This window comes from Protomyctophum bolini (genome assembly GCF_963924005.1).
Source record: "Protomyctophum bolini genome assembly, chromosome: 1".
In the NCBI taxonomy this organism is placed as follows: Eukaryota; Metazoa; Chordata; class Actinopteri; order Myctophiformes; family Myctophidae; genus Protomyctophum; species Protomyctophum bolini.
Genome location: NC_137862.1, coordinates 56,961,969 through 56,976,275, shown reverse-complemented (window position 1 = coordinate 56,976,275; position 14,307 = coordinate 56,961,969).

The window sequence follows — 14,307 nt, the reverse complement described above, 5'->3', positions numbered from 1 at the left end:
TCATTCAGACCACGTGATGTACCTTATCAGCAATGTTAATCTCGGGCTTTGACACTCCCCCTTTAAAGTAAAAGGTAGCCAACTACGCCACTTGCTTTTTCGAGGTGCAAGCCCTCAAAGATACTCTTAAAACAACAATAAAAGGACACCCAGGTTCGAGTTAAAAACCAGTTAAAAAGAGCATATGAGTTAAATGTCCTCCGAACATTCTCCTCAGTCTTATATGGCTGTTGATTGGTGGGCCACACCCAACCCAGCTGTAGGTCCTTGATTAGCCAGGGTAGGTTGTGTCAGTCAGTGGAAAAATAATATATATATAACTCATGCAATTCACACACAATAAGCAAAACTATAAAGCAAAATCACTGGACAATAATCTCACTCTAATTAAACTCATATAGCAAAAGAAAGAAAAACATTTCAAACATGCAAAAGTATAGCACAGCAAAAGCACAAAAATTATAATAAACCAAACACATTTCCACCGGCTCACATCCCCCCACACTGAATGGTTGGCAGTCCCTGCAACCCTGACTCCAGTCCTCCCAATCCACTATAGCTCACCTGCTAGCACCCACCACACAAGGGTATACTAACAAAATGGCTACCTTTTTTTCATCAGTTAGGTCTTGGGACCCCAGCAACCCTTTCATTTGCTCCTTCCATTCTGAATACTTCATATCTCCATCTGGTCCCTTAAATTTAGGCAGCCAAGGGGCACCCGGGTATACAGGCATCATCATCATAATTAAATAAAAATAGCAAAACCCAAAACAACCAAAAACAAAACAAATGTATAAATAATTCAGTCTTTACAGTTTTCCTTTTTTTTTGTTGCTCTTTGTCTGGTCCTGCCGCGCTACGCCAATTTGTGGCGGGGGCGGTTAAATAAAATACTTATAACAAGAAACACAGTAAAATTAATTAAAGTGCACTATTTAAAGTGCGGTGTGCATATACTGTGAGACTTATTTAAAGTAAAAGGTAGCCAACTACGCCACTTGCTTTTTCGAGGTGCAAGCCCTCAAAGATACTCTTAAAACAACAATAAAAGGACACCCAGGTTCGAGTTAAAAACCAGTTAAAAAGAGCATATGAGTTAAAGGAAAAACTGTTAAAAGACTGAATTCGAGGCAGGATGTCGGGGAGGAATTACAATATACTTTTTATTGAATTAGACAAGGGGGGCACTCTAAAATGGCCAGTAGAAAAAAATACAATATTAAAAACGCCCTAAGTCTAAAATCCCTATAACAATCCTAACTAACTAAACTAAATTATTAACCAAATAAACAAAACCAAACAACTTTAAAATATGGTTCCCCACAATGTGCAAAGCTACAATATACTGTGTTTGTGCAAAGCTACAATTGTGCAAGACTACAAAGGTGGAAACTGCAGGAGGAGGTGCTGGGCTGCGGGGACAGTCACGATCCAAAACGGTTTGTAATTAGTTCATCGGTGCCTTTTACTCTTCTGGCCGCTGAAACACACAAGAGGACTGGACACAGTTCATCTGTTTCACAAAGTCCTACGGCTATAAAGATGGGAGTGATAGGTCGGTCTACACGTTGGCAATACTACATGTATGGGTACTTACGGGCCAGCCCAGGTGTCACCCTGAGCCCTTCCGTTATCGGCGTGTAGTATTGCGACCTCGCTGTTCTCTCCGTCTCCGTCTCTGATGATCCAACTCCCGATCTCACTGTATCAAGACAGGTCACAGTCGAGCTCCTCTGCTGGTCTCGAACATCTGCTGTGGAACCCGATCCCTTACGTTTACAACCGATTCACATGTTCACAACCGTCTCCCGTCTAGCACACCTCGCTCTCTGCTCCTCTTCTCGACCGCTCCCACAGGCCGGGCCGGGCCGGGCACACAACAGCCGGGAGTCGTGGTCGTGGCACTTACAGAGCGGGTTGAAGGCCTGGCTCTCTTGGCGGTTACAGCCCATCAAAAGTCAACCCGCTCACGGCTACCACTGGCCCCCAGCTGGAGTGTCCCGACCCCTGGCTGGCCCCAGCCCATGGGAGCTATATGGTCTGGTCTGCTCAGCTCGCACACACTCCAAACCCTGTCTGTCCTCCAAACATTCTCCTCAGTCTTATATGGCTGTTGATTGGTGGGCCACACCCAACCCAGCTGTAGGTCCTTGATTAGCCAGGGTAGGTTGTGTCAGTCAGTGGAAAAATAATATATATATAACTCATGCAATTCACACACAATAAGCAAAACTATAAAGCAAAATCACTGGACAATAATCTCACTCTAATTAAACTCATATAGCAAAAGAAAGAAAAACATTTCAAACATGCAAAAGTATAGCACAGCAAAAGCACAAAAAATATAATAAACCAAACACATTTCCACCGGCTCACACTAGAGCAGTGCTCATTGGGTCAGTAGCTAGGTGTTTATAGTTCTAGAGCAGTGCTCATTGGGTCAGTAGCTAGGTGTTTATAGTACTAGAGCAGTGCTCATTGGGTCAGTAGCTATAGTGTTTATAGTACTAGAGCAGTGCTCATTGGGTCAGTAGCTATAGGTGTTTATAGTACTAGAGCAGTGCTCATTGGGTCAGTAGCTAGGTGTTTATGGTACTAGAGCAGTGCTCATTGGGTCAGTAGCTAGGTGTTTATAGTACTAGAGCAGTGCTCATTGGGTCAGTAGCTAGGTGTTTATAGTACTAGAGCAGTGCTCATTGGGTCAGTAGCTATAGGCCAGTGAGATGAATGCCCCACCACAGTTACAGTATGTCCGAGTCAGTTCTTTGTCAGCCATGCCCAAATATGGAGTCTGTACAGATGTCAGAATGATGTCAGAACAGAACAGCTCCATATGGAGATCAGGTCCAGAGCCCGGGCAGAGACAACTCGGATGGTGACAAATCATGACAATAAACACATGCATTTCTATTTTCTTTCTAATTGTTTGTTCGGCCCCAAAAAATGTTTATCGTCCTGATTTGAACACCATGATCCGAGTTGTCTTCGTCCGAGTCTTACAGGTCTTTAAATAAATACGTTATGAAAAGTCTATGGGGGAAATTAATGGAAATGATCTTCCTGGCGGCTTGTCGTCATGAAAGGGGGCGGGACTGAGACGCTCTATATTACAAGGTGTGTTATTGCCTTCCAAAGAGGATTTCATGTAATTGGCTGAAATTAACACACACAGTACTCATAAAAAAGCTACCCCCCGCAAAAAAAACACCTCTTTACTTGTTTGCCTTTATTTGTGATTGCGCAGCAATTATTTATGGTAAGAATACTTTCAATAATTCAACACATTAATCCAATAAGCACACGTATGTCATAATAATAATAATAATAATATATACAATTTATATAGCGCTTTTCTAGGTACCCCAGAGTTGCTTTACAGAACAGAAGTAGAACAATTTTAATACAAAACTAGTTAAAAGGTTAAAAACTAGAAATCAAAATCAAAAGTGGACAAACAAGAAGGGTGTGTGTGTGTGTGTGTGTGTGTGTGTGTGTGTGTGTGTGTGTGTGTGTGTGTGTGTGTGTGTGTGTGTGTTTGTGTGTCGGGGGGTTATGGGAAAGCCAGTCTGAAAAGGTGGGTTTTGAGTGTGCTTTTAAACATTTCAAAGGTGGGGGTTTCAAAGGTCTGATGTGAGTTGGGAGCAGTGGTGGAAAAAGTACAAAAATATTTTACTTAAGTAGAAGTACTGATTCTCTACTTGAAAATTACTTAAGTAAAAGTACAAAGTACCCATTAAGAAAGTTACTTAAGTAAAAGTATAAAAGTACCTCAAATGAAATGTACTTAAGTACAAAAAGTACCCAGTGTAAAAATGTACTTAAGTATAAAAGTAAAAATTACAAATTACAAGTAAAAAGTACAAGTAAAAAGTACAACATGCTTTTCAAAATGCCTACAAAGAAATGAAGTCCAAAAGTGGCTTTATTTCAACACTCGTCTCGAAACTGGCCATTCATTATCAATGGCATTTAATGTTTGTGTTGGGATAAACACTAGAAACTGGCCATTCATTATCAATGGCATTTAATGTTTGTGTTGGGATAAACACTAGAAACTGGCCATTCATTATCAATGGCATTTAATGTTTGTGTTGGGATAAACACTAGAAACTGGCCATTCATTATCAATGGCATTTAATGTTTGTGTTGGGATAAACACTAGAAAATGGCCACTCATTATCAAGGACAATGTTTGTGTTTACAAAAATTACAAACATTACAAACAACTCAGGGTGCAAGCAAGCTCACACAAAAATATATTTCAGATTGGGGTCCACAGTCATTTAGGGGAGAATGGGGAGAACCATTGCAATTTGCAAAACAGACATTATAATTGCGTGAATTCACGCATTATAATTAGCCCTTCACTAATTAAGCCCCACCCACTCCACTTTGCAGGGCAAACTGTCTCCCATTGAGATGCATGTAAATGATTTCTCCATAAAAAATAATCGATCATTTCAGTAGCAAGAGCTTGAAAATGTCTTCTAAATAGAGTAAAAAAAGCCTACAGTAGGCTATAGGCCTATGCACAAATGTGGATTACATTATTGGGGGATAAAGTTGAAACCGATATCAACTTTAACGACCATCCCGTTCGACAGACGTTTACATGCAATGCACGGTAAGACTAGGCCTACAGTGATTATTATTGCTATCACCTGGATGGGTGAGTCGTGTAACGTTCCTGACGTTAAGCTGTGTATGTGTGTATGTGAACTGCAATAACCAGCAGATGCAGCGCACGTCACACACACACACACACACACACACACACACACACACAGCGCGGCTCGCTGTTATTTATTCACTGCACCAGAGAGAGACAGAGAGAGAGAAAGAGAGAGAGAGAGAGACGGGCGCTTCATGTCCAGCTTTTTCACCGCACCGCACCACCAGGCGGTGAGGCGATGACTTTATAAACTTTATGCGGAAAATGCGGAGATTGTGGAATCAAGCGAGCCCCGCATATTTCGTGGGGCTGTGTAACGAGTAACGAAAGGTGTCCAATTTTAATGTAGCGGATTAAAAGTACGATTTTTTACTTGTAAATGTAACGAAGTAAAAGTAAAAAGTACAGAAAAATAAAAATAGTAAATAAAAGTACAAATTCTCAAAACGTGTACTTAAGTACAGTAACGAAGTAATTGTACTTCGTTATTTTCCACCACTGGTTCGGAGTGAGTTCCATAGAGAAGGGGCGTGGCCACTGCGAAGGCCCTGTCTCCCCAAGTTCGTTTGTTGGACTTGTGGAGTTCCAGTTGGTTGGCAGTGCTTGACCTGAGGGAGCAGGAGGGGACATGGCGGGTGATGAGTTCAGAGAGGTAGAGGGGGGGGGGGGGGGGCTGTTTGTTGGGGGCTTTATAGGTGATGGTGATTATTTTGAAGTCAATTCTGAACTTGACTGAGCCAGTGGAGTTCACGGAGGACAGGTGTGATGTGGTCCCTGGACCGGGTTCTGGTGAGGAGGCGTACGGCATTTTTTAAGAACCTTGGTGGTGACGCCGTACAGGAGGCTATTGCAGTAGTCGAGTCTGGATGTGATGAAGGCATGGATGAGTGTCTCGGCCGCAGTGTGGGATAGCGTGGGACGAAGGCGGGCGATGTTGTGGAGTTGAAAAAAGGCGGTTTTGGTGATCTGATTGAAACGGGGCTGGAGGGAGAGGGTGGGGTCAAGGATGACACCGAGGTTGCGGACTCGGGTGGAGGGGGTGACAGTCATCATACATCATCACATTCCGGCCAATCACAATCTGCGTCCTCACTTTATGTCTTCAATGTTTGTGTTTAAACAAACCGACAAAGCTGGGCATAGTGATCAGCCAATCATCAGCCAGTGTTTGTGTTCACACAGACCCACAAAAATAGATCATAATGCACGACTTGTATGTGGATGTTCTGATGTTTATCTGCCTCTATAGGATCGTCTCATACTGTTCACAAGAAACATTATTGCATATTCACTAAAGATAAGAGGCGATCTGAGCACTCAAAAAGTAAAAAATTAGGAGAGGGTGGGGAAAAATAAATATGCCAACATGTTTTGACTCCAACAGAGTCTTCATCAGGGCAAGTATGATCATACCGCCTTGTCTTTAGTATTCCAGTCCCACTGATCCTACTTTACATTATTATTCTTTGCATCTCCATCGAGCACCTGGTTGATTTTCTTTTTTGTCATATTGCATATTAAGTTCAGTTCAAATGTATCTTGCATAACTGTACAAACATGTGAACTTCATCATTGGAGCGATTGAAAGCTTATTCACACACATCACAATGAAAGGAGTTCTCTATGGATTCTCTGGTGTCGTTTAAGTTTGGACTTTTGTGAGAAATGTTGTTCACACTGATCACACCCATAGGGTTTCTCTCCAGTGTGAATTTTCTGGTGTGATTTAAGGCTGGACATTTGAGAGAAGTGTTGTCCACATTGATCACATCCATAGGGTTTCTGTCCAGTGTGAATTCTACGGTGGCTTTTAAGGTTGGACATTTGAGTGAAGTGTTGTCCACACTGATCACACCCATAGGGTTTCTCTCCAGTATGAATTCTGCTGTGCTTTTTAAGGTGGGACATTTGAGAGAAGTGTTGTCCACACTGATCACATCCATAGGGTTTCTCTCCTGTGTGAATTCTCCGGTGTGTTTTAAGGCCAGACATGAGAGAGAAGTGTTGTCCACAGTAATCACATCCATAGGGTTTCTCTCCTGTGTGAATTTTCTGGTGCGTTTTAAGGTTGGATATGCAAGAGAAGTGTTGTCCACACTGATCACACCCATAGGGTTTCTCTCCAGTGTGAATTCTCTGGTGGCTTTTAAGGCTGGCCATTTGTGAGAAGTGTTGTTCACACTGATCACATCCATAGGGTTTCTCTCCAGTGTGAATTCTCTGGTGGCTTTTAAGGTGGGCCATTTGTGAGAAGTGTTGTCCACATTGATCACATCCATAGGGTTTCTCTCCAGTGTGAATCCTCTGGTGTGATTTAAGGGTGTTCATTCGAGAGAAGTGTTGTCCACACTGATCACACCCATATGGTTTCTCTCCAGTGTGAATTCTCTGGTGTCTTTTAAGGTCAGTCATGGCATGGTAACGTTGTCCACACTGGTCACAGCTGTGCTGTTTTGGTTTAACCAAGTTTCTTTGTTCATTTACTCTTGGTAAGACATGGAGGCCAGACTGATGATGCAACACTGGATTTGAAACAAAGAAAAAGGAAAAAACTATTGAGAGGTTGAAAGAAATCCACTTTGTGAATTTAAATTTACATATAGTTCCCCAATTAATGCCCCGCAAATGAATTCCAAATTTGTTGTGCATTTTAAGAAAGAAACAAACAATTTTGCTGCGCATTTTAAGAAATTACTAGACAAGTGTAACCTGGCTCCAGTCCAGAATCGCTAGCCACGCCCATTAAGAAAAATGTTCTGGCGATTCAGGTCTGGAGTCTCTGACTACGGCTGCGTTAGTGTTGTTCGGAAATCCGATCACAGCAGCTGATTGGCAATCAGCCCAGTCACTCGATAGCATCAGACAACAAACATGGCTGCCCCCACTGCGTTGACTCACGACTGTATCAATCTTCTGGCTATTAAATCGGCGTATGATAAATAGTTTCTTTACAGAAACGACAGGTTTTATAAACATCATCATCCGACATATGTTACCGCTTTTGTTCACATGCTAGTAGTGCTCGTTGGCTGTGTTTGTTATCAAACGGGTTAGCAAATGGGTTAGCCATAGCCTCATGATTGACAACAACGTCATCTGCTTTCCTACTATTCTGATTGGTTGGTATCAACCCATAAACTGCTGCCGTGGGGAGGGCTTTAAGTCCTAATATATATATATATATATATATATATATATATATATATATATATATTTTTTTTTTTTTTGTGATATATTTAAGTGAAACAAAATGAAAATTAAGTCAGGCTAAGTCAAATGGGTCAAGTAGCTAAATACCAATGACAAAACAATTAGAAGTATATTTCCGGGGGGTGCATGATACCCCCTTCCAGTGACTAGACTACATAGGATGGCTGTGGGCAGTTCAGCCACACCTCCACCGGTGACATCATCGGTTTCTGATCTGCCCACAGCCCTCCTATGAGACACAGACTGGTTTCTGAACTGCCCACAGCCCTCCTATGAGACAAAGACTGGTTTCTGAACTGCCCACAGCCCTCCTATGAGAAACAGACTGGTTTCTGATCGGCCCACAGCCCTCCTATGAGACACAGACTGGTTTCTGAACTGCCCACAGCCCTCCTATGAGACACAGACTGGTTTCTGATCTGCCCACAGCCCTCCTATGAGACACAGACTGGTTTCTGAACTGCCCACAGCCCTCCTAGGCGCCTGTCACACCTTTCAGACAAGCGTCTTATCAATGTTTTATGGTTTCATCTGTCTTGTCATTTGTCGCATCAATTGACCACAATGCTTTGCGTAATCTGGGCGGTGCGTGGGCGGTACGAGGACATGCGGAAACAGATCCACGTGTTCGTGTTGCCTGTTGTTGTCCTTACGCTGTTAGCTGCGGGACACAGTAGCTAGTAGCTTGTTGGTTGTGTCAACGTGTTTGTGGTGACAAAATGTTTTTTTGGAGGAGAAAGAGGGCTCTTGTCCTGGCGATGTTGGTGGCGAGGAGAAAGAGGGAAAGGGAGACGCGCCAGAGAGAGCTTAGCAACGACTCCATTATTTTTAATAAAGCGCATCCATTTTACCACAACACACGACTTTATTGCTACATTTCAGGCTGTTAGCCATGGGGCGCCTGGGCGCACGGCTCTCTCCTATCTGCAGTCAGACCGTTCAGCGTTACTTCAGGAGTGCTTTGGCATTGCCAGTGCCCAGTGGACACCTCGATGTTAATGTTATTAAAAAAAATGAGAGAGAAAAAAGGGGGGGAATCATAACATTTCATGCCCAAAATGATTGTTTGCGAGCAGTAGCATTTTCAGAAATATAAGTCATGGCTACGACTCTTTCATAATCTCCAGTCCAATGCGCACTGCCCATGCGAACTGAAAACATGTTCATTCATATTAACAGTTTTATTTTATTTTAACAACCAAATCATATGATTTTGAATCATATGAATCATATGAATCAAAATTTCTGCTGAGACAGTATTTGAAATTTTAATATAGTCGCGTAGTTTCAGCGATGAACGATGCACACCGAACGTTAAGCAGCTCAACCCTGAAACACAGCAGCAGCTCAATGACGAAGCTCCGTCTTTTTAAGCTCTTTTTAAGCCCTGTTTTTTAACCACTGCAGACAGCATATGGATTTTAAGGTTCGGATACACAGTTTTACTGATGTGCTTTTTAACTGGATTGCCGACATTCGGACTGTCAGCCCTGGCCTGTTGCTAGTTTTACAGCTAGCCTGTTGCTAGTTTGACAGCTGCAGCTGCTAGCTGTCACAGCCGTGGCACGTTAAACAAGCGACTTTTTCAGTTTATAAGTAGCTCCGGTCCATTCTGTCAATGCAGGGTGTGCGTGTGTACACGATAAATATCTAGTACATTTGTATATTCACGTACAGTCGTACAAGTAGGCTACACAGCATAGGCACTCAGATCATAACACAGGGCAGAATCATATACCGGTAAGCATTAGGAGTGAAAATGCATGCACCTTGAATTATAACGTTTGTTTTAATTTTCTGTTCGGCCACGACGGGCAGGGATTATATTTTCCTGTTGAATTGCTTACTGGAACAGACCAAACTACTTTACTTAAATTAATACGAAAGTGCATAGGCTTTCCTCTTCCGTGTCTGCACTATGCAGAAAAAAAACAACAGACTCAGAGTGTGAAAAGACCGCCCAGTGCAGCGTAACAAACGGACCTTCTCTCCTATTGGTTGGCGGGTAAACCCAACCCTTTTTGTCTTGTCTGAGGTGCCGCCTTGTTCTTCAGTTTGTCGCCTACAAAATGTTTTATCAATGTTTTATGCCTCGTGTCTTGCCCCCCCCCCCCATGAAACACGTTTGTCTCATCAAACCACGTGACTCCCATTAGAAATGCATTGGGAGCTGTCTTGTCTGATGCTTTTCATCAGACAACCATAAGACGCTTGTCTGAAAGGTGTGACTGCGGCCCTATGAGACACAGACGGGTTTCTGAACTGCCCACAGCCCTCCAGACACAGACAGGTTTCTGAACTGCCCACAGCCCTCCTATGAGACACAGACTGGTTTCTGATCTGCCCACAGCCCTCCTATGAGACACAGACTGGTTTCTGAACTGCCCACAGCCCTCCTATGAGACACAGACTGGTGTCTGATCTGCCCACAGCCCTCATATGAGACACAGACTGGTTTCTGATCTGCCCACAGCCCTCCTATGAGACACAGACTGGTTTCTGAACTGCCCACAGCCCTCCTATGAGACACAGACGGGTTTCTGAACTGCCCACAGCCCTCCTATGAGACACAGACGGGTTTCTGATCTGCCCACAGCCCTCCTATGAGACACAGACTGGTTTCTGAACTGCCCACAGCCCTCCTATGAGACACAGACTGGTTTCTGAACTGCCCACAGCCCTCCTATGAGACACAGACTGGTTTCTGAACTGCTCACAGCCCTCCTATGAGACACAGACTGGTTTCTGATCTGCTCACAGCCCTCCTATGAGACACAGACTGGTTTCTGATCTGCTCACAGCCCTCCTATGAGACACAGACTGGTTTCTGATCTGCTCACAGCCCTCCTATGAGACACAGACTGGTTTCTGATCTGCCCACAGCCCTCCAATGATACACAGATTGGTTTCTGATCTGCCCACAGCCCTCCTATGAGACACAGACTGGTTTCTGATCTGCCCACAGCCCTCCAATGAGATACACACTAAGTATAGAAAGAAATTGTTATATTTTATCATGAGGACCAACTATAAGATAGGTTGAAAAGTGGTGAAGTGGTCCTTTAAATAATACTACAATACACTATTCTAGCGTGAATGAACACAAAAAAGTGGAATATTGAGAATGTCGTGTTTAAATTATGAAAATATAACAGGGGTGACAAACAGTGTTGTTTAGTTATAGTCTAATAGTCTTATAGTATTTTCAGCATGCAACCAAGTGTAAAATAACTCATACTGGATATCTTGTCCACTAGTCCCTTCCTAAGATATTTTAGTCTAGTTTTTATTTGTTGACGAAATCGTCAGTATATTTAGTCTTAGTTTTAGTCACCATATCTTAGTTTTCATGTTGTTTCTTTCCATTTAGTTTTCTTCAGTGGAAAAAGGTAGTCGACGAACATTGGTTTTAGTTGACGAAAACAACACTGGTGACAAAGCAGGGAGAGTGAGTAACATACCGTGGTCTTTGGGTTCCTGCTGTTCAGCAGAGTTGAGGTTGATAGAGTTCATCTTCAGCTGAAGTCTGGAGTCCACAGTCAGATCTGATCACAAACGGTTGATATCCTGGAGCAGTTGTGGAGAACTGATGTACCCGGAAACAGGGGAGAATAGCATGAAACAATACGCAGACGTCTTCTCTCATTCAAAGCTTTGTATTGAATCAGTTGTGGAGAACTGACACAGACCCACCAACTCTCCTCACACTAGAGAAAGGTGGAACCATCTCTCAACCAATCACAACCTCACAAACCCCTCCCTCTTCCCCCCAGGCACACTCTGTGCAACCTTCTATAGAAAGAACCTGGTGAGATTGCTTTGTAAGCTTCATATTTAACATAATATGAATCCATCTATAGGCCCTATCCAAATTCTAGCTGGAGTTGAGCCTCAGAGGGGCAGCTTCTTGTCCAAAACAAACAAAATAACGAGATATACTTTGTGCTTTACAGTAGCCTATAGCAGCAGGGGTTGGCAACTTTGACGATGGAGAGGGCCACTATTTCCACACTGATTACACTGACTACTGTCATAGCAAAATAGCAGATCTACAAGCTTAAAACGTGTCGCACAGAATTTAGCTATTTTTGAATTGGAATACTGAAAAGTAAAAATGTATATTCAATTTCAAATGCCTTTTCAAATGGACAAACGTTTGGGCTATCCAGCCTTCATCAGTGCAGTGACACTGATGAAGGCTGGATAGCCCAAACGTTTGTCTCCAAAATGCAAGAATAAATGACTGAAATGCAGTCTTGGTGTGTGCGACCCATTACCGTTATTTGTATATTAAGTTTTATTGTATTATCATACTTTACCATACAGATTGTATACTTGTACAGATTGTATAAGTTAGGCTATAATGTATTAACATACTCTACCATACAAATTGATTGGACAAAATTACATTATATTCATATATATAACATTCAGTTAAGATATTACACATTGCTGTGGCATTGATGGATGACATGCCATGACATCCTTGTGTCTGTGACCCAGATATTCTCAATTCCAATACACAAAATCTGGGCCACTCACTCACACTCAGTCACTCCATCATGGTGGTGTTACGGTGACATTGGTGACCTGCTGAAATATAAAGACATCACATAATGTCAGCGACTGAATGTAAATCATTGCCGGTTTTTATCTTAGCATAGTTCAACCTAACTGTACGTACAGTAGGCCACACATTTAAAAAGACCTGAATGTAAGTTGTGTGAAGTTTCACAAGATGCAGGTCACATATTTCGGCAGGTCACCAATTTCACCATAAGGCTAAGTGCCACATAGACTGAAGGCTGGAATTGGATAGCCGAAATGTCTACCTTTTTGTGATGTAGAAAACAAAACTTTGATTTCTAAATTCTCTGCCACACAATGAAATGTAGAAGACCTTGAGTACCTTTGCACTAGTGACCTCTTGATACATTAACACATGAACTCTGCATTATTCATGAACTGGTGACACATGAAGTTTGTTTAATCCTGCGTTTTTTTATTAGTCGTGTAATTGCTTTTTTGCACTTTAGGCTTTTATGAATTTTAGAGAGTCCTCATGAAATGTTTATAGTGTATTTTTTTTAATCATTTTAGCCACCAGGACCTGGGTGAACAAATTTCCTTCTGTACTTTGTATGGAATGAACCTCAACAACCTGATGGTGTTCAGGTCAAACAGTAAGCTAATAACGAGACCACCTGATGTGCAGGACTGCAGGTCAAACGATAAACCAATAACAGGTGCGTGCGTGCGTGCGTGTGTTTATTTTTGTGTGATACAGCTGCCCCCTCTGGTGGCGGGTGGGTGGTGTCACAGCGTGACAAACATGTTCTGCTGGGTTACATAATAAATGTCTCACTGACGTTCGCAAACAGACCACCTGATGTTCAGGTCAAACAGTAAGCTAATAACGAGACCACCTGATGTTCAGGTCAAACAGTAAGCTAATGACAGACCCTCTGATGTGATGTACAGCAGGTCAACGTCCAGATGCAGCTGCTCATGGAGCAAGCTCAGCTCACCAACGCTGAGAAGAACATGAGAGAGGTGGTGAGGGAGCATCTGCAGGACTTCTTCACCGTCTTACCTGCCAGGTATATATACACACACACACACACACACACACACACACACACACACACACACACACACACACACACACACACACACACACACACACACACACACACACACACACACACACACACACACACACGAACGCGCACGCGGACATGTGCACGGACGCACACGCACACAGTGGTGTAAACTAAAGTAACTTAACTTTTAGACCCGTGTTCAATTCTACAAAATGTCTTCTAAAAAACAGTCTTCTGAAAAAACAAATTTTCAATAGATGTCAGTGGTTCTCAAACTATTTCATGTCAAGGACTAGAATATATATATGTTGTTCCAGGGACCTGCCAGAATCAAAGATTTAGTTAAAAATGTTTGCTCTGAAGGTTACTTTTACTTGCTTAATATTGCAAATAGGCCTACCTTGTGTTGAAATGGGTGAAGGGATGTTGTTGTCTGTATGCAAAAAAATAAAAACAAACAAAGTCAGCTAACAACAGTGACATGAAACATGTAGAAACAAATGTGAAAAGCAAAAATGTATTTGCTACAATGCGATTGACTCAATAAAGTATAATAATAATAATATTGCAAATAACTTTGTACTCTTACCCGACTACATTTTGAATACCAGACTTTCATTTAATTGTAACAGTATTTCTACATTGTGGTATATACTTCCACCACTAACAAACACACAGATGCTCAAATCTAAATGAAACGTGTGCATGATTCCCAGAGTGTCTCGTCCCTGATGTAGCTACAGAAATGCACTTTTATTAATTAAACAAGACCTGCAAGATGACGTTTATTTAACCAAAACATGCAAGATGTTCATTTTA